Source organism: Diabrotica virgifera, chromosome 7 (assembly GCF_917563875.1).
Source record: "Diabrotica virgifera virgifera chromosome 7, PGI_DIABVI_V3a".
NCBI classification, from domain to species: domain Eukaryota; kingdom Metazoa; phylum Arthropoda; class Insecta; order Coleoptera; family Chrysomelidae; genus Diabrotica; species Diabrotica virgifera.
In genome coordinates this window covers 80,026,637-80,048,295 of record NC_065449.1, presented here as the reverse complement: position 1 = coordinate 80,048,295, position 21,659 = coordinate 80,026,637, and the positions used below count along the sequence as shown (strand labels likewise).

The window sequence follows — 21,659 nt, the reverse complement described above, 5'->3', positions numbered from 1 at the left end:
TCCTGAAAAGTAATTCCTGGTAAGGTGTGCTTCAACACATTTTATTTGACAACATTAATTGTGTTTGTATTGTGCATGTTACCATGTAAACGGCGATCATATTGGAAAAGGGGCGGAGAAACCGGGAGAAAAAATATTTCTCACTGCAATGGCCAACTTTTCTCACTGCATGAAAAATTGTTCGTTTTGAATGTATGTTAGTAGTGAGAGAAGTTGCATATTGTATAGCATCCATAGAAAAAAATTAATTTTTTAACAGATCCACTCTTGTTACGATAAAGACAAATAATTATATGATCATATTTATGTAGAGCGAAAATAACCTAACCTGCCTCAGTTATATTTTCACGGAACTAGAAAATTATAAATTATAGCATATATTTTTTGTTATTTAAAACAAATTCACATATATTTGGCCAGGGCCGATAATAATTTTTGAGACAAAAAAAGAGTACCAGGATGGATTCCATAGTCAAAATAGAAATATGCTTTATTATCGTTGAAAATTGTACAATTTTATAGAGAAAGCTTACAAAGAGTCATAAAAACAAAACAATAACAAACACAATTTACTAAAATAAATAAAAAAGTTTACTTAAGGGAAAAGGCGCAAAATGTCGCCTGTCAGAATTTTCAATGTGTTTTAAATGTATTAATTTTTTTTTCGAATCCTGATAAAAGTAATAAGTATTTTTGAAAAATGTAAACGCAGAGATATTACGTCAATACGTTATTATTACGTATATTACGTTATTACCGAGGGCCAAAAGTCCCTTAGAATAAATAAAAAGTTTCTTTTGAACGAAATATTTGCAATTAAAAATAACACTACATTTTCTCTTTTATTTTCACCACTGTAACTTATTAAAATAAACGTTACAGAAGTTTTCAGGGACTTTTGGCCCTCGGTAATAACGAAATCTTTCATTCTGCAATTAAATTTTTCAAAAATACTTATTAGTTTTCTCAGGATTCGAAAAAAAATGAATACATTTAAAACACATTGAAAATTTTGACAGGCGCTATTGTGCGACTTTCACCTTCATCATTATAAGAGTCCGGATTTCTAAGCATAATGCTTATGGTAAATAATACAAGCAGGACTATTTTCTTTTTAAATATGAACGAAATATGCAAAAATAAGTCATTTTGACAGTCCTTTTTTATGCTTTTTTGCTTTTTTTTTAATTATTATGCCCTTTTTGAATGTTTGTGCTTATTTGGTACTTTTTTATATACTATTATCATTGTTTGCATTTGCGAACAGCAGAAATTTAATTTTGATCTATGTAGTGCAATTTTGGACTCGGATCGCCCTTTAAATAAATTGCAAAATGAAAGTTTTAAATCATTTTTGGAAACGTACCTACTATCGAAGACATGTGCCGGATGAAAATACTCTGCGAAAAAATATGTTAATTGCATTTAAAATAAAACCAGAAAAAAAGTAAAAACACTAGTGGGAAACAACTACATCTGATTTGCTGTGGACGAGGCTAGGTATATTTGTGGAAGATACGTCGCTAATTACTTCATATTCGTACTTCACGAAGAAATCTTGACGGAGGGTTATTAATTTAGTGTGCTGAAAAGAACTAGAAGCAATAAATAACAATACAGTTCCAAGATTCGTAAATGACGCTTTAACAAATTTTTATCTTCCCGAGGTTGTGCCCACCAACAAAATAGTATTAATGCTTTGCGACGCTGCACCATATATGATCAAAACGGCATCAAATCTTAAAGTGTTTTATCCAAATCTAATTCACTGTACGTGTCTAGCACACGGCCTGAATCGCGTTTGTGAAACTATACGGCTGCAATTTCCACTTGTTAATGAGTTGATAAAAAATTAAAAAAAAAATCAATAAAGCTCCTTTAAGGGTGCAACTTTTTAAAAACAGATTCCCTAACATTCCATTACCACCGGAACCAGTGTTAACTCGGTGGGGTAGATGGTTAGATGCAGCTTTATACTACGCCGAATATTTAGAAAATTTTAAAAACTTCGTATTGGAACTTGAAGAGACTGCTAGCAAATCGATAAAATAGCAACTTTTGTTCTGTGACTGAAACAATAAAATATTTGGAGAAACAGAAAATGTCATTAGTTGAGTCGATCCAAAAAATAAACAGTTTTGAAAAAAAGATGGAAGGTATCCCTGGAAAAATTGGTCAGCTCGTATTAACAAAATTCAAAAATGTATTAACAAAAAACGAAGGATTTCAAAAGATGAAGAAAATATTTTCAGTTTTAAATTAAGAGCACGTGGAAGATATAAATATGGATTTGGCAGTAGTGGCAAAGTACAAGTATGCACCGATAACCAATATGTACGTTGAAAGAAGCTTTTAGACATACAAAAATGTTTTGAGTGATAGGTGCCGAAACTTTACGATGGAACATTTAAACGAGTAATTAGTTATTTCATGCTTTAAACAAAAATGATATAAAAGATAAGATAAAAAAATGATATATTTTCCTTCATCTAAAGCGTGTCGATAAAAATTAGGTTAAAGCATTTTTGTTTCAGTTATCTATTTTTTTTTGTTTATTCTATTTTATTATTAAATTTATATATAATAGGTCTTAACTAGTTCTTAAGCTAAGCCTAGAGATAATTATATATATTTTCTTAAAAAAAATTGTTTGTCAAAATTTATATGCTTATTTTCATGCTTTTTTTGTATAATAAAATGTTTTTTTTCGCAAAATTGTTATGCTTTTTAAGCGCTTTTTTTGCGTTTCTTTATGCTTTTAAATCCGAACTCTACATCATCATCATGGCTTATTCACTCCTGGCGGAGTGTTTGCCGCCCTTTTGGGCTCTCTGATTAATTTGTTGCGGAGAATCACTCCGCTGTTGTCTTTTATTACTATAGCAGCGTATTGTGTGATTTGGCCCTCTCCACAATGCTCCTCCATTCTTTCCGGTCATTACACTGCTCCTTCCAATTATAGATTCTTAGCTTTTTTATGTCTCGTAAGACTTGATCTTTCCATCTTGTTTTGGGTCTTCCCTTTGGTCTCTTTGTTGTTGGTCTCCAGCCAGTTATTCGCCTTAGCGCAGAGTCTGGGTTAGCTCTTTCTATGTGTCCCAGGCACCTGAGCATTTGCGCCTTCACGAACTTGATTATGTATTCACCCTGGATGACTTCTTTAATTTCTTCATTGGTTAATTTTTTGTGCTAGTGTTAGGCTGTACATAGTCTCTGCACCATAGGTGATAACTGGCCTGATTGCAGTCTTGCAGATTTTTAATTTGGCCGTCTTACTAATGTGTTTTTTTTTTAAGAATTTTTGGTTCCGGTAGGTTTTATTACCCAGTAGGATCGTTCATTTATTTTATCCGTTCTACCATTTCTGCCATTAACCATCATTCCCAGGTATTTGAAACGGTGTACTCTTTCAAATGTATATGCACTAAGCTTAATTTCTTTCTCGATGTTCGTACTCTCTCTTGAGCACTTGAGATATTTCGTTTTGCTTTGGTTTATTACTCTTCTTCTCTCTTCTTTGCTTCTTTATCTAGTATTAATATTATGTTCTGCATGGTTTTTAAGTCTCTAGTAGCCAGTGCAATATCATCTGCATACGCTATCAGTTGGGCTGAAGATTCGATAATAGTTCCCATAATTTTGGCTGCTCTTACTGTACCCTCTATGGTAATGTTAAATAATGTTGTTGACAAGGAATCTCCTTGTCTGACGCCTACCTCCATTTGTACTTCATCTGACGGGCCTTCCCTTGTTAAGATTCGTGCCTTGGATTCCTTCATCGTCATTTTCGTAAGCCTTACTAGTTTTTAGACGTAGTTTTCATAAGACTTACCTTCTCTGAATCCATGTTGGTATTCATTTTTATTCTCGTTTATTTTTTATTCTTTGTCTGATCAAAGTTGTTAATATTTTGTTAATTGTATTTAATAGCGTGATTTTCTGTAGTTAGTGCATTTTGTCATTCGCCTTTTTTAGGGATTGGTGTTATTAGACCGCAATTCCAGTCGTTCGGCATACATTCTTCCTCCCATATTCGTTCTATCAGCTTGTGGATTCTGTGAAATAGCTCCTTCCCCCCTTTCTTAAAGAACTCATTTATAATGTCGTCTGGTCCTGCTGCTTTCCTTGTCTTTAATCTGTTTATGGTCGCCAATACTTCGTTATATGAGGGAGGCTCTGATTGTTTTTCATTCCAATTTTCTGTTTGTTCTTCAATTTCTGCATTTTCAGCATCGTCTTTCTTTTTGAACAATTCTCTATAGTGTGTCTCCCATTCCTTTTTTCTAATACTTGCCGGTATCTTTTTATTATTCTGTGCTTTTATATGTTTATATAGCCTTGCATTATCGTTACTATTAGCTTCTAGTTCCAGCAGTAAATCTTCAATCCATTTTTTCTTTTTAGTTCTTGCAAAATTTGTCTGACTCTTTCTTCTTCTCTTTATAGCGCAGGAGATCTTCTTGTTTCCCTGTGGCCAACCACCCGTGTCTTGCTTTGTCCTTGTCTTTACTAGCTTGCTCGCATTCTTCATCGTACTATTCTTTCCTTTTATTGTCTTCCATTAGTCCTATCGTTTCCTCTGCCGTTGTTAAGATACTATCTTTTATGTCTTTCCATGTTTCATCTATGTACGATGGTTTTAGAACTAGTAGTATTTCTTTTAACTTAGTTCAGAATTTTCTGTTTGCATTATATGTATTTAGTTTTGACAAATTCCACCTTTTTATTTTCTTTTTGTCGTTTTTGTATCTTTAGTATCTTCAATTTCATGTCGCCTATCACTAAAAAGTGATCCTAATCAGCATTGGCTCCCCTGTAGAACCTCACATTCTGTACAATTGTTCTCCATTTTTTAAGATTAGGATGTGGTCTATTTGGTTTCCGTCTGTTGTTCCAGGTATTAGCCACGTACTTTGTTCTCTTTTTTGTGCTGAAATTGGGTGCTCATAATAAAAGTATTGGTTGTTGCTGCTAGATTACATATTCTCCTGCCATTGTTATTCGTATTTTGATGGATCGCTTCTTTTCCTGCCATTTCTCTATTCGTGTCTTCTTTCCCTATATTTGCGTTGAAGTCTCCTAACAGGATTAGTAAGTATGTCGTTCTTTGGTATTTCTTCGTACAATTCTTTAAGTTTCTCATAAAATTAATTATTTTCTCCTTGCGGAGCATTCTTTATAGGGGCATATAAATATATTAATAAATGTTAAATTTGCTTGTTTATTTTTAATTCTTTTTTTTTTTGGCCTTCGGGTTCATGTGCCATTCAGCCAGTAGAAAATGTGTAACCTATTCTAACTAAACTAACTACACTATTATTCTGGAATTTAAAAAAGAAGAATTTTTTTACTTAGCAACAACATTTTGGTTTATTTTAGTAGTATTTTATATTTTGACAACGAAACCCGATTTGGGCTTCGAAACGTTAATAAAATCATTTTTTTTGGTAAAATTGTGGCTTATTTCTCATTGATAGTAATTTATTATAAAAATGTCACAAGAAAATAGCTTAAGAACAACATTAAAAAAGAAGAACTACGATGGGGAGAGGAACTAGGATTACTTTTCGCAGCTAGGGGTCATTCAAGGTGACTCACAGACAGAAAGGGTAGACCACGGAAAATATAAGTGAATAGGTAAAATATTTGGCGATATAACAGAGGTAACGAGCTTAACACCTACACTAAAGTTTTAAGTTACACATTTTAATAAACTTAATACTTTAATAATTTTGTATACCTGATACACATTTAATGATAGCAAATGGAGTAGATTGAAAGGGGGTATAAGTTTTGCAATAATAAACTATTAATAAATTCCTGTCTTTGTATTTCAAATTTACTGCAAGCATAAAAAATGTGATCTAAGTCGCTCACCACATTGCACGTTTCACAAAGTTCGCTATTGACTACACAAATGCTATATAAATGTTGAGGAAAGCTTGCATGTTCGAATTTAAGCCTATAAATGGTCACAATATCATTCCTTGTAAAATCATACTCTTGGTGCCACAACACTGTCGGAATACTTAAATATAACAGTGTATATCGTGTGGGGAAATTACAGCAATATTTTTTCCAATACAATTCACATTTACCCTTAAAATTACTTTTAGATATCGTTAAATATTCTTGAGCTCCTAAATTGTTCTCCATATACTGTCCAGTTGTGACGCTTTCTTTGGCTAAGGAATCTACAACTTCATTCCCACGAAGTCCTATATGAGCTTTTTCCCAAGTGAATTTTAATTCGTATTGAATTTTTCTTAATTTATGAATTTTTAATTTTAATTCTCTAATAAAAGGATTTAACTCAGTAGCCACCACATTAATTGGGTTAGCGATGCATTTAAGAACCTATAAGGAGTCACTCAAAAGATGTATTTGTTTTAACTTGTTTTTTTCTATATACTGGCAGGCTTTAATAATACCAATCGCTTCTGCAGAAAAAATGGAAATACTGTTATTTAGTTTGAGTTTTTCTTGAACGTTTGATGATGGTATATAGTATGCACACCCCGTACCGTCATTTTGTTTTGATGCGTCGGTATATATTTCCAGAAAATCTGGCAGATTTGCTATGCAGGCGCTTAGAGTTTTTTTTTTAATTCTAATATATGATATTCTTCCATCAACCGCCTTAAAGTTAATAACCTTATCTCTTAAGATATTACTAACTAGAAAGGCGGTTCCATTGCGACCCTGTTTGCTTTCTTCTGCGTAGTACATTGTGTAGTTTCCTCTAGCAATCATCCCTTCTCCTGCCCACCTTATTTCTTGTAGCGCTAGTATTCCCATCTTGTATTTTGTCATTTCTTTTGCCTACTCTTCCATTTTGCCTGGTCTTAGAAGTATTTTGATATTCCATGTTCCTATTATTAGTTTTCTGTTTTTGTTTTTTATTTTATTTTGTTTTGTTTTGTTTTTGCGTTTTTTCTTACAAACCATGTTCATGTCCGTATTCATTGCTAGCTCCGTTATACCGTTGATTGAGATATTTTTCAATCAACGGTTATACTGTCGCCGTCTTTTGTTATATAATATTTTTTGTCAGTTTTTTGACGCCATTTTTATCAATTTTCCGCGTGGATCTATGTTATCAGATAGGGGAGATCTGTCGTTTATTGTCCTAGCCTTATCCTTCTTCTCTTCAGGTCATTTCTTCCAGAAGCTCTAGCTTCTTCTACAACTTTCCAGTTCTTCTAGCTTATTTTTCCAGTAGTTCGATTCTAACTTCTTGTTCCGTGATTTTAGCTCTCATTGCTTTTTTATCTGCTTTCAACTGCTCGTTCTCTTTATTTAATTTATACAGGTCTAATTATTGCATTTTGTCTATTTTAGTTTCAATTCCAACATTTCTTTCATCCATTTTCTCTAACTTTTCTAATATTTGCTCCATTGTACCGCGATAAGGGTGTCCGCCCAATGACTTGTCGGAGCGTCAACCCTTCTCAGCACTTTGGATTTTTACTCAGATATGGATTTTTGTACTAATGCTTCGGCTTTATTACAGAAATTTTTCAATAGCCGGCAACGTCACATTTATTTCAGACAGCACTTCAGCTCTTACCGGGATGTTTTGTCTGTTGTTTATTAAATTGTTTAAGAGGTTATAGTGCTTTTATAAATGCTTACTCATTAATGTCTGCTGAATTTTGACGAAATAGTTTTTTCGGAAGCACTGTGGTCGGTCTAACTTCACTGTAGTTTGTTTGTATTAGTTTATATTTCACTTTTAGCATATTAGAGGGTTTCATTCCATATTATGTTAATTTTTTAAAATTATAAACACAAATAAGTAAATTCGTTTTAGATAGCGAAATAATTCTACAATTAAAAAAAAAACAACTAAAGTTAAAATACAAAATGTGCGAGCAGCCAGAGGGCCATCATGTGGCACCGATCATCATCTGCTAAAAGTTAAAGCGGTACTCCCAAACAGATATGAAAAAGAAAAAGAGCACATCGAGTCAAATCAGTTAATAAAACAAGTACGGTACAATCTATACAGTCTAAATCATGAGAGTGTAAAGCTATGGTATAAAAAACGTTTAGACGAAAAATTAGAAAGTGGTAGTTTTGAAAATACCGAAGAATACTACGAACACATCAAAAAGTCCATTCATTTGGCAGCAGAAGAAGCACTGGGGAAATGTGACGAAAACCATAAAGGAATAAAACCGTACTGGTGGGATGAAGAAGTAGAAAAGGAAATTACAGATAAACGTCGGAAATACCAAACGTTCCTATCAACAAAAACAGACAACAATAAAATAATTTACAAAGAAGCCCAAGCCAAAGTAAGAAAGAAGATAACTCAAAAAAAGAATGAATCATGGGAAAAAACTGCCAAAAAATCAAACACTTACACAGGAGGTAGAAGAAGCACAGAGGGTTGGAGATTAATTAAAAATATGAGAACTAATAAGAAAAAAGACGTTATACCACCAATAACAACGGAAAAATGGGAAGAATATTTCAAAAAATTACTAACAGAACAAAGACCAGAATTTGTTAACATAGAAGAAAACACGATAGGTATACATATAAATTCATCACCATTACAAATAAGTAAATCAGAGATGGAAGAAATAACCAAATCCCTGAAAAATGGAAAATCCCCTGGTCCTGGTGACATCCCTGCAGACTTAGTGAAAGCCGGCACAGACAAACTCCAAGAACAGCTAAGAAAACTCTTCCAAGATTGCTTAAATGGTGCCGAATTACCAAAAGAATGGAAATTATCTATCATGTCAACAATCCACAAAAAGGGATGCAAGGATCAATGTGAAAATTACAGAGGAATTGCGGTAAACAGCACAATAAGTAGGATGTATGGGAAATTTATTAAGAACAAAATAGAAAATGACTATAGAGATTACGAAGCAGAGGAGCAAGCTGGCTTTAGAGCTGGGCGGTCCACAGTACCACCTGTACTCTATTACGCAAGTTATTGAGAAAAAAACAGCCGTCAATAAAGAAGTTCATCTGGTATACGTAGACTTACAAAAAGCATATGACAGTGTGCCCCTCAGCAAACTATGGTCAACCCTACATCAAACCAACATTAAACATGGTCTTATCAAAGCAGTCCAAAGTCTGTATAATGGAACGACTGCAAAAATTAAAACTGGATCAAGGATGTCTGAGGGATTTAAGGTCACGAAAGGATTGAAGCAGGGCTGTTGTATTTCGCCTACCCTTTTTAAAATTTATCTGGAACAAGCACTCAAGCTGTGAAAAAGAAAATGTAATGGCATGGGTATCCCTCTCAATGACGACACAACACTATACACTTTATGTTTCGCTGATGACCAAATTCTGATTGCTCAAGATCATGACGACTTAAGTTATATGACGCGGAAGCTAATAGAAGAATATAACAAATGGGGTCTCGAAGTTAACATTAAGAAAACTGAAGCCATGTGTATTGGAGGAACAAAGCAGTCCATTACATTAGACGATGGGGTAGAAATTAAACACTGCGATGAATACAAGTACCTGGACATGAAGATAACTCAAGATGGAACACCCGATGCTGCTATAAAAGACAGAAACATACAGGGTAGAAAAGCCATATCCATGATGAACGGCATTCTGTGGGACCAGACAATATCTAAAGCGAACAAACAGCTCATATACAATAGCATACTTAAAAGTATAATCACATATGGCAGTGAAGTTTGGCCACTGAAACAAAGAGCGCAGAAAATGTTACTAGTAACAGAAATGGACTTCTGGAGAAGAGCAGCAGGCAAATCAAGAAGAGATCGGATACCGAACGAGAGAATACGAGAAATGATGGGAGTAACACATACAATAATTGATGACATAAAAACAAAACAACTGGTATGGTACGGCCATGTACAGAGAATGCCAGATGACAGGATCCCTAAACAGATTTTGGCATGGACACCACAAGGGAGAAGAAAAAGAGGAAGGCCGAGAAGAAGCTGGAGGGAGGGAATTGAAAAAGAACTAGAGGAAAGAGAAATCCCTCCAGGTCTATGGTTAAACAGAGAAGAATGACGGTTAGGAGTCAAAAGGCGTCGGAGAACGCTGTAAACCGATAGTAGTAGTAATAATTCTGCAATGGAGACACTGCTAAAACTGCATCAAACGTAATAAACTGTACGTAAAAGTAAAAACGCACTTGAAATAATTTCATTATTTCAAACTAGAGCGAATTAAACTTCGGTTGACATCGGCCATAAACGGTTGTGATCGGGACCCTAAATTGCTGTTCCGAGAATATTCGTTTCGGCTGACACTGGCTGCATCAGAGATATGTCAACAATAGATCTGGCTAGGGATATGCTAAACAATGCATCGGGGTGTAACGTCAATATCAAGTACGGTGGTCTAGCTATCTTGGTCTGTCGTGCGAGTGTGAGCGTATCTACCAAGAGGTGGGAGTAATGGAACGACAGTTACACAGAGGCGGCAGCCATCATATGCTAGAGAGAGAAAGCTAAGCGCCAGTAGAGAGAGATAGATAGACCACCGACCCGAACTGCTCCGCGTTACGCTATTTTTCGGAGTTGGCCAAATCTATGTGTATAAGATCTTTGGGCTGCATTCAGCAGAAAACTGTGTTGACTAATCGATTACTTAGCGACGTGTAATCGCTAACGATTCTTCTGAATGGTATACTTTCATGCATGCTTTCATGTACATACGAAATAGGTTATGACAACTGTCAACTGTCACATTTTTCAAAATGATTTGCAATTACGGGAAAGACACCCCAAGAACAGAAATGAAAATTATTATGAAATGGTAATTTATAAATAACCCATTTAATTCAGACATATAGTTTCGAATTCTTGAATTTCTTGCGACATAGGTAAACCTAATAAGTACATAGCAATAATCCAACAAAGCAGCTCAGATATATATCAGCGTGATTTATATGCCTTCCAGCCTTCCTTGCCTTCAATTCATGTTTTTTTAAGACAAAGATAACTTAAAATATACGTGTTAGACACACGTCATACGTCAATCTAATTTCGATTTGCTAAGTAATCATATTTCAAAACCGATGTTTAAAATGGCGACCGATAAGTCAGCGAATGATAACTAATTGACAATTTATGTGGCGTTCAGCATAAAATCACTAAGCGATTAGTCATCGATTGAGTCTGCTGAATGCACCCACTACTTCAACTGAAGCCGGAGATACACATGCCTGTTACTCGCACACTGGCATACCAGTACCTAGCAGTACCAGCAGTACCAGCTACTGTCCCCAAACTGGCAAATGTGTATTAGCATGCTAGCTAATCGCAAATAATTTGACTTTTCTTGGTAGTAGCGTGCTGTGAGATGCAAGGAGCATGTGTGTGAGTCGTGAGTGTCACTGGCATGTGTGAACGCGCTGTACAGCTACGGGCATGCCAGTAGCTAGCAGAGAATTTTCAGATTTGTTATTTTGGAGATAAAAATTAATCGTTATGGTATTTTAAAACTTTATTTTAAACTTGTTTTCAAAAATGTTTCGTTGGGGTGATAAAAAAATCATCAAATTCATTTCTATTTATAGCTATGTAATTCATCTCTATATAAATATAAATATAAAAATAGACCGCGACAATGCTTACACCAAAATTCAAGAGTAAATGGGTCGGATTCATTATTAAATTTCTAACACTTATCTATGGCCATAAGCAATATTTGCTTGTTGAATTCATTCTGAATACCTTCCAAGGATCACCTTTTTTGCTGGAAACTGAAAAACTTTTAATTACAAAACAAATACTTTAGTTTTACATGAAAAGCACTCGATTGTTTCCTAGCACTGGCATGTATAAAAATCTACCCTGCTTTCTCGTCTCACCAGTAAAGGCATGCGAGCTACTGGTATGCCCATTACTCGCAAATATGTTTTGTACATGCCAGCTACTTTCCTGACTTACAAGCATGTGTGTACCCGGTTTAATAATGAGTGATTTATACATACATCTATTTGTAGTTGAAGGTACACTAATGTCACTCTTTTTGCACTATGTTATACAAAGCACGACAAAATACAGAACGATGTTACTCGCTCGACATAGTCCTGTCGCCAGGGGGGGTATAACGGCCTCCTTAATTTAGATGGACTTACCCAAATTTTTTTTATGTATTTTGACCCGTAGAACACGAATTTTTTGGGTAACAGTTGATCCGGATGTCGATAAGTTTGTTATAAACAAAAAACTTGAGGAATTAAATAACAGCGATTTTTCGCAAAACAAAATATTTTTTTGTATTTTTTGGGTGATTCTCAACAAAAAATAGTTTTACAAGATTTTTCGTAGGATGCATAGTGTTAGAGATAAACGCGGTTGAACTTTCAAAAAATCGAAAAAGTGCAATTTTTGAACCCGAATAACTTTTGATTAAAAGATAACATAGCAATTCTGCTTACTGCATTTGAAAGTTCAAGTCAAATTCTATGGGTTTTGATTATTTGCATTGCTAAAAATTAAGTTTGTATTTGTTAAACAAAGCCATAAACACATAGTGTTTCCCGTGCTCAATGCATGCGTTTTAATGTACGTAATCTACGTAGAAATTGTACGTATGCGCGCCTACTCGTTCGATTTCAAATGGGAAATGCATTGAAAACATCATTCAATCACTATGTGTTTATAGCTTTATTTAACAATAAAAAAATTAATTTTTAGCAATGAAAGTAATCAAAACCGATAGAATTTGGCTTGCACTTTCAAATGCGGTAAGCAGAATTGCTATTTTATTTTTCAATCCAAAGTTATTCGGGTTCAAATATTGCAATTTTTCGATTTTTTGAAAGTTCAACCGCGGTTATGTCGAAAACTATGCATCCTACGAAAAAACTTGTAAAAACATTTTTTGCTTAGAATGACCCAAGAAATACAAAACAATGTTTTGTTTTGCGAAAAATCGCTGGTATGTGGTTCCTCAAGTTCTTTGTTTATAACAATCTTATCGCCATCCGGATCGACTGTTACCCAAAAAATTCGTGTTCTACGGGTCAAAATACATAAAAAAAACTTGGGTAAGTCCATCTGAATTAAGGAGGCCGTTGTACCCCCACTGGCGACAGGACTAACACCTCGAAGAGGAATAAAATTTTGTTTGAAGACTTAAGCGTTAAAATGCATGTTAAAAGCTCATTTACATGCGTAGAAACTGAGTTAAGATCGAAAAAGCTTCGGAAAACTCCTTTTGCTACTATATTGCACCAATTTTAGAATATCTCGAGTTTAAATTAGTGGCTTAAAGTTCCGTAAATCCCATTTTCTTTGTTTATTTTAAAGAAACAAACTCGAACACAGTTTTTTATCTCTTCTAGTTTACGAGGTAAATAATTGATTTGTTTATAAAATTTTTTTGACCACTAGAATGAAAATTCACCCTCGAAATTACGAAATGAAGTACATCACCATCAAAAGAACTCCTGAGAATGAAAATAATATAACAATAGACAACTATTATACTATTGAACCTGTGGATGTCTTCACATATCTGGGCACAGAAATCAATCAGAGGAATTCCGTAAGTAGCCAAATTAATGCACGTATTTCCAGTAGAAATCGTATATACTATGCTAATAAAAGATTGATGACATCAAAATTATTAGACAAGAGAACCAAAATGACTATCGACAGAACTTTGATTAGACTCGTAGTAACCTATGGTTGTGAAACCTGGGTAATGACGAAAAAAGATGAAGCCCAACTCAGGATATTCGAGATAAAGATACTAACAAAAGTATATGGCCCGGTGCAACAGGAAGGCCGCACATGGAGAATCAGGAGAAACAAAGAAGTCAATAAACTGAATGAAGGGTATGACATTGTAAGATTTGTGAAAAGTCAAGAAGACACAAAAACGACAAAAAAGATGTTACAGTGGAAGTCGGTAGGAAGGCGGAAAAAAGGAAGGCCAGGACGAGATGGTTGGATGACGTGAAAGACGACCTGAAAACCATGAATATAAGACAATGGAGGAGAAGGACCCAAGAGAAATCTGAATGGAAGAACATGTCAGACAGACAAAGACCCATCCAGGGTTATGATGCCAAAAGAGGAAGAATAACACTAACTTACAAAACAATAAACACTTAACAGTTATTATTTAATCTATTAGAAAATTATTTTTACACATTAGAAAATAACCACAAGCCAGAGCTTCTATTATATACCAAATACACCTCTGTTCTGGAATCCCCGTCGAACATTTCGAACGCCTGAGACAGGTTCCTGTCCATCATCTCGAAAATTCCGACTTAGAGGAGAAATTACTAGTCAATGACGTGGCCCCGTTGTTTGTTTACTGCTAGGGACAGGACCAGACTCAGTTAAAAATTCGTCACAGTATTCAGTATAGTTTTTTATGGTTTGATAATCACAATTCCTTGTTCGATTTTAGGAAAATTCTTTATTTTTCCGTGTTTTACCCCTTTGGTCGTTACCAGTAAAAACGCCTCCTTCTCCTTTAAACTGAAAAGCATGATCAATAACATCACTGCTTATACAAAGTGTTCTTGTAAAGAAATCTTTACATACTCGAAGATTACAGCTGTTATATTCCAAAAAATATTTTTTAGCATCTACCCGAAGTTTCTTATTTCCTGGTTGTGCTCTTCTTCTTTGAGGAGGATGGCTTTCAACTTTACTTAGGATGAAAGTCTTCCTATCCTTAAAATTCTTCGACCAATAGTTTTTGCAAATTATATCTCTTACATGTTGGGAGAATTTGTCGGTGCATTTGAAACGGCATTTACTGCAATCAATGGGTTTCGCGGCCTTGGCTTCAAGTGTTTCACGTCTTTTAATGTTCCTCTTCCATTTCGTGGGATCACACTTCTTCCAGCGTGTTCTAATGGGTGGAACATATGTCGGTAAATCTTCCAGCAAAGTTTCCTGCAAGTCTTCCAGCAAATCTTCCTGCAAACTAATATCTAGTTTCCACTTGTCTAAATTATCATCTGAAATAAAAATCAACGTCAAGATAACTAAGAATAATGAAACTTCCCGCTGAAAGTACATCGCATGGTACATAATAAAATATGTGCATAACACTGAAATAGTACATCGAAAACTAAATTAATTTTTTAACACATCCACTCTGGTTATGATAAATAAAATGACCAATTTATGTAGAGCAAAATAACCTAACTGGTACAAGTCCATTTTCACCGAACTAGAAACTTATAAATTACATCATAAATGTTTTGTAATTTAATAAACAAATTCACATATTAGGCCATAGCCGATAATAATTTTTGAAACAAAAAAAAGAGTATCAGAATGAAATCCATAGTCTAATTAGAAATATGCTTTATTGTATTGGAAAACTGTACAATTTTATAGACAAAGCTTACAGAGAGTCATAAAAATAAAACACAATTTAGAAAACTTAAATTTTATTTTTTACTATGCCATGTGGTATGAACGGTGGAACGTTAGATATAATAATAATTCTTTTAGCAGGGGAAATCCGAAAGTCTTCGGATATTTAACGAAACGTGTATTAAGGGATGTGAATCTATGAGCTGGTCAACAAGGTTAGTGCTAGAAAGATATATACAAATTCGATTGTTTGATACCCTAGATGCGAAGGAGACTTGTTTAAGGCCTAGAATATCACCTATAACTTTAACGTAATCCTGCAATTTCAGATTGTCTTCGGAATGCATCACTATGGCTTGATGTTTGTTTGGAAATCCGTGGAATCGATTTCGCTACATAGGATAAAGCTTGTTTTGATGTTTGAGACTGAGACATATTGACTGTTTGGGTATTTGTTACGCCACTGCTCATGTAGGCAAAAGCAATTGCGTTCTTAGCTTGAAATTATATTTTAGCTTCTATGTATTATGGTAAAGGTTCATGTTTTTATCCTTTTTAAAATAAAAAATAGATTGCCAGTTGTAAGACAATCCGGTTTAAATTTTTCTTTTATATGTTTATCAGTTGAAATAAAAAACAAACCTCAATTAATAATGAGTGATTTATACATACATCTATTTGTAGTTGAAGATGTCACTGTTTTTGCACTATGTTTTACAAAGAACGACAAAATACAGAACGATGTTACTCGCTCAACGCCTTGAAGTGGAATGAAATTTTGTTTGAAAAATCTAGAAGTTAAGCCTTAAAATGAGACTTTGTAAAGCTCATTTGCATGCGTAGAAACAGAGTTAAGATCGAAAAACTCCTTTTGCAACCATGTTGTAACAATTTTAGAATATCTCGAGTTGAAGTTAGAGGATTAAAGTCTCGTAAACGCCATTTTCTTTGTTTTCGTTTTCAAGAAACAAACTTGAAAACAGTTTTCTTATCTCTTCTAGTTCTGATTCTTCGACATTTTTTACCTAAATATCATCCTTTTGTCTCAATGCGATAGGGTAAATAGAGTAAATAGTTTTTTATCTCTTCTAGTTTATGAGTTAAACAATTAATTTGTTTATACAAATTTTTTGAACACTTGCATCAAAATCCACCTTCAAAAGTCTCTTACAGCAGCCACAACAACATAAAAAAACTTGAATGGACATATCAGAATTGAAAATACTACGGTTACTCAGCTATGGTTCCTACAATAAGTATTCAGTATAGTTTTTTATGATTTGTAAATCACAATTCCTTGTTCAATTTTAGGAAGATTCCTTATTTTTCCTTGTTTTACCTCTGTGGTCGTTACTAGTAAATACGCCTCCTTCTCCTTTAAACTGAAAGGCATGTTCAATAACCCTATTGGATATAAGAAGTGTTCTTGTAAAGAACTCTCTACATACTCTAAGATTACAGCTGTTATATTCCAGAAAATATTTTTTAGCATCTACCCGCAGTCTCCTACTTCCTGTTCGTGCTCTTCTTGTTACAGGAGGATGGCTTTCAACTTTACTTAGGATGAAAGTCTTCCGATCCTTAAAATTCTTCGACCAATAGTTTTTGCAAATTATATCTCTTACATGTTGGGAGAATTTGTCGGTGCATTTGAAACGGCACTTACTGCAGTCAATGGGTTTTGTGGCCTTGGCTTCAAGTGTTTCACGTCTTTTAATGTTCCTCTTCCATTTCGTGGGATCACATTTTTTCCAGCATGTTCTAACGGGTGGAACATATGTCGGCAAATCTTCCAGTAAAGTTTCCTGCAAATCTTCCAGCAAATCTTCCTGCAAACTAATATCTAGTTTCCACTTGTCTAAAATATCATCTGAAATAAAAAATCAAACGTCAAAATATCAAAGAATAATAAACTTCCCGCTGAAAGTACGTCGTATGGTACATAATAAAATTTGTGCATAACACATAAACATTGAAATGTTACATTTAGGGTTGCATTTCTTAGAGGAGTCAATTTCATTTTTTTAATGTGTTCAGTAGGGGTTCAGTAGAAGCTTAAGTTCAGGTTTTTGGGGTCGCCGCCCTTGTCCCCCGGCCGACATCTTGGAAAAAGTGGTGCAAAGGGCTTTCGCGCTGTATCTCCTATTAGGGAATCCATCGACCTGTCAAAGTTAAATCACGTGATCTTTGGTTGGCACACAAAACTGTTCTTAACCTAAACTCAATGTAATTATTGATTTTTCTTATTTGTTTTTTGTCGTGATTTTGAGGTAGTATAGTATTTAAAGACATTCATTAGATTAATTATTTTATAAACTTTACGTTTTTGGTGATTTTGAGTGCTGACAACATGCCTGTGACTTGTATATTAGTGAACTGTGGAAGTCCAACTGATCGGGATAATGTTAATTTTAATTTGTTTTTTGTCCTGATTTTGAGCTAATATAGTATTTAAAGACATTCATTAGATTAATTATTTTATAAACTTTACGTTCTTGGTGGTTTTGAGTGCTGACAACATGCCTGTCACTTGTATAATAGTGAACTGTGCAAGTCCAACTGATCAGAATAATGTTAATTTTAATTTGTTTTTTGTCGTGATTTTGAGCTTAATATAGTATTTAAAGACATTCATTAGATTAATTATTTTATAAACTTTACGTTTTTGGTGATTTTGAGTGCTGACAACATGCCTGTGACTTGTATAGTAGTGAACTGTGGAAGTCCAACTTATCAGAATAATGTTAATTTTAATTTGTTTTTTGTCGTGATTTTGAGCTTAATATAGTATTTAAAGACATTCATTAGATTGATTATTTTATAAACTTTTCGTTTGTGGTGATTTTAAGTGCTGAAAACATGCCTGTAATCTGTATAGTAGTGAACTGTGGAAGTCGAGCTGATTGGATAATGTTAATTTTTTTCGTGTTCCCTCTATAGGGCTTTTCATTCACAGTCGTTTGTTTTGAGCTTCTGTCATATGTCGTATAATCCGTGTATAGTAATCGATGAAAAGCCGTATTAGAAACTCATTTATGTTTCCTCACCTAACTAAATTGTCAAATAACAGGACGCACTCATGCTAGGAATTATGGTTTTTATTAATATTATTACAATTATGTATTTATATGTGACACTGACGTAACTAGTGACATTCATTTTTAGGCCAATGTGACAAACTTTATTAATAGTACTAAATTTTAACATTTATCCCCTATTTTGTTAAAACAATATTATTTTGTTTTTCATTCTATTCAAGATAAATGCAGTTTTGACAGGGAATTTGTTTTGTTATTTATTTATTCCATATAGACCTGGATCCCGCGTACCAAAAAAAAGTTGATTAATAGCAAGCTGAAAATTTATTAATAGCTTAATGGTGTCTAGTCCGACAAACTTTGATGTACGGGAACACTGGAAGTTTTAACTGTGGAACAGGTTAAAAATTTGGAACGTCAAACTACGAAAATGTTTATGTAATTTGTCAGATAAAACTTCCAATTGATTTGCTACCAATTCATTAAACTCTCATGCAAAAACCAGACTGGTGAAAAAATCACCAACTGGTCATTTTAATGATAGAACACGAAGACCATGTCAAACTACAGGAATCATGTTGGTTAGTAATAGCAGTCTGATTTTTGCATGAGAATTTAATGAAAGGATAACAGATCAATTGGATGTTCTGTCCGACAAAATATATGGGATGTTTTTGTAATCTGATGTTCCAAATCTGAGTTTCCAAACTGTTTCACAATTAAAACTACCCCTGTTCCAGGTCACAATACATCAAAGTTTGTCCAACTGGACACTGTTAAGCTATTAACAAATTTTCAGCTTGCTATTAATCAATTTTTTTGGTACACGGGATCCAGACCTAATAGGTTTGTTCATAGTACGACACAAACGATTAGCAACTGCTGCCAACCATCAGATGCATGAGCAGTTAACAGTTAGCGTTGTGCAGTTAATAGTTAGCATTCATAGACTACGAATGCACATGTGTCTGATGGTTGGCAAGAGTTGCTGATCGTTCTACGAACAAACCTATCAGTAAGCACAATTTGTGATATCCATGGGTAGTTACTAACAGAAAGAGGCAGGATTCGATTTTTAAAACATTTATTTTAGAGTCAAAACATAGTCATACCTTAAACGATAAATGTATATTATCATTACAAGTTGATACTAATTACAAAAATAAATACACATTTAAAAGACCAATACATAATTACTCATGATGAAGAAGAACATTATAATTAAAAATGAATAACCATTTTCATATCGCTGCAACACAATGCCAAAGCCATCTTATATTTCAATTCGTTTAGTGAGCGCAACAAGCACTCTGACTGAACAGTTTCAAAACTCATTAGTTTTTCATCAGAGAATGCATATGTTGCTATCTCCAAACCATGTAGCTGTAACATATGTACATACATTGGGTTCTTCTTCGTCTGTCTTGCCCTGAGCATACTAAGCTAAAAATAGGATTGCTGCAATATGGCTGCAGACTTCACTATTACCGGCCATACGCATACAATGTAAATTTGCTATGTCATCAGAACTGGCTATCACCCCACCCAAGCATTTAGTCGTTTAGCATTAGATTTTTGGAAATGCTTCACCTAAAAAAAATATTTAATTTTTTTGGAAATTCTTCAACTACAAAAATTTATTTTTATTAGAGTATTTGCGTTCTTTACAATGATTGAGAATATTTTATTTAAAATCAGACATTCATATAATATAATTTTAGAACAATCATGACAGTAATTCAAATATATGGCAGTAATAAATCATTTTCAGAGAATTATGGAGTTCGCAGTTTACAGATTAGGACGATGATATGTCTGGTTTCATACAGATATATAAACGTAAATAAATCTAATATTTAAAACCAATTTATCCAAAAGACACTAATACTGTTATCCATATATTTCTTAATGGTGAATAAATAAAATAAAGGCATACCTTTCCGACAATAATATGGAAATCAGGAAATCATTAACAATTTTTACTCCATTCAAAACAAATCCAGCTGTAAAATATTTATGTGCCTGAAGGCTTTTGTATGCTTTCATCTGCTGCTTAGAGTAGCAACTGTGACATATCAGATTCCACCAGATATGTATAAATATCTATAATAGGAACTTGATGGACTGCACTTTACTGTAAAATCCAATTCTGACTGAATTGCGTATGGATCTAAATCCCCAATTATTTTCAGCTTCAATAAATATCTAGAACAATAAAAGAAATAATGTTATTGCTTGCAAAATTCATCATTATTGATAAATATCGGGGCAAAATGAACAGTAAAAAAAATTGTTTCGCCTACCTTTCTCGCAACATCTGGAGTTTCCAATAATAATTTCCTTAAATAATCAGTTTGCATTGTGGTAAAGTTTATAAAGTTCACAAAAACAGGAAACGAAATCCAAATGAATCCAAAATACGACGATAAACAATGAAAAATCATTGAAAAATAGATGCAAACATAACCTCTTTGTTAGTTTGTGTGCCAACCAGAGGTCACGTGGTTTGGATTGCCTAATACTAGCAATCATACAGAAAATTTAATTTCACATAAAATGTAGTAAATTAATTTTTCTACAATTTTATATCGACTACTTTTTATCGTTAAGTGATCAACAAAAAAGTTAAATTATAAACAAAAATAAGAGAAAATTTTGTAAGAAGTTTCCTTTTGGAGGTTATAACTTTTTTCCGTTCATTTTACAATAAAATAACATCATATCGATTTTATAGACGATTTTTCAACGAACAATTTCCACTATAAATTTGTTCAATTTTATTTATTAACCTTTCAGAGTTAACGTGCGGACTATGATTCCGTTTGTCTAAATATTTGTCGATTTCTGACGATTAATTACGATCTCGGTCGTGTTGTGCTCGCTAGCTTCAAGTGTGGGGATACTCTATTCTATTCAATACTGTTGTGAGAATTGTCTTAGTGCGTTTAGTTCTGCTGCTATATTGACTTGCGGAACGTGAGTCCGCACGTTATACAAGTTGTCACACATCTTCAGGTAAGATTCAATTTTAAAATATTTTGTTTTTAGGGTAAATATAAAAATATTTATGTAGTTTATAATTTTGAGTGATCTACTGATTACGTTTTCTGTATATTTGATTGATATAAACTTATTTTTGTTACAGATTTTTTAAGATGAGTTTCGAAAAGCAACTAGCATATCTTGAAAAGCTGCATGCGGAATTTCTCTCTGATTCTGGGCCAGAAGCTGAACCTGACGATGATGATTCTAGTTTGGAAGAAGATTATGAAGCAGTACAGGACCACGATACCGACATGGA

The 21,659-nt window shown here is 33.8% G+C and overlaps 1 long non-coding RNA gene across 2 annotated transcripts; it reads right to left on the bottom strand.

Annotated features, from left to right (window-relative positions):
* Positions 1–19,425: 19,425 nt before the first annotated feature.
* Positions 19,426–20,883, bottom strand: LOC126888791 (uncharacterized). 2 transcript variants are annotated; one of them, XR_007699647.1, is made up of 3 exons: positions 20,662–20,883; positions 20,295–20,563; positions 19,426–19,948 (listed from the first exon to the last, which is right to left on the bottom strand). It is a non-coding gene; the product is annotated as an uncharacterized LOC126888791 (long non-coding RNA). The 2 variants fall into 2 exon arrangements; XR_007699646.1 differs by having other exon boundaries at positions 20,295–20,883.
* Between the last annotated feature and the right edge of the window lie 776 nt (positions 20,884–21,659).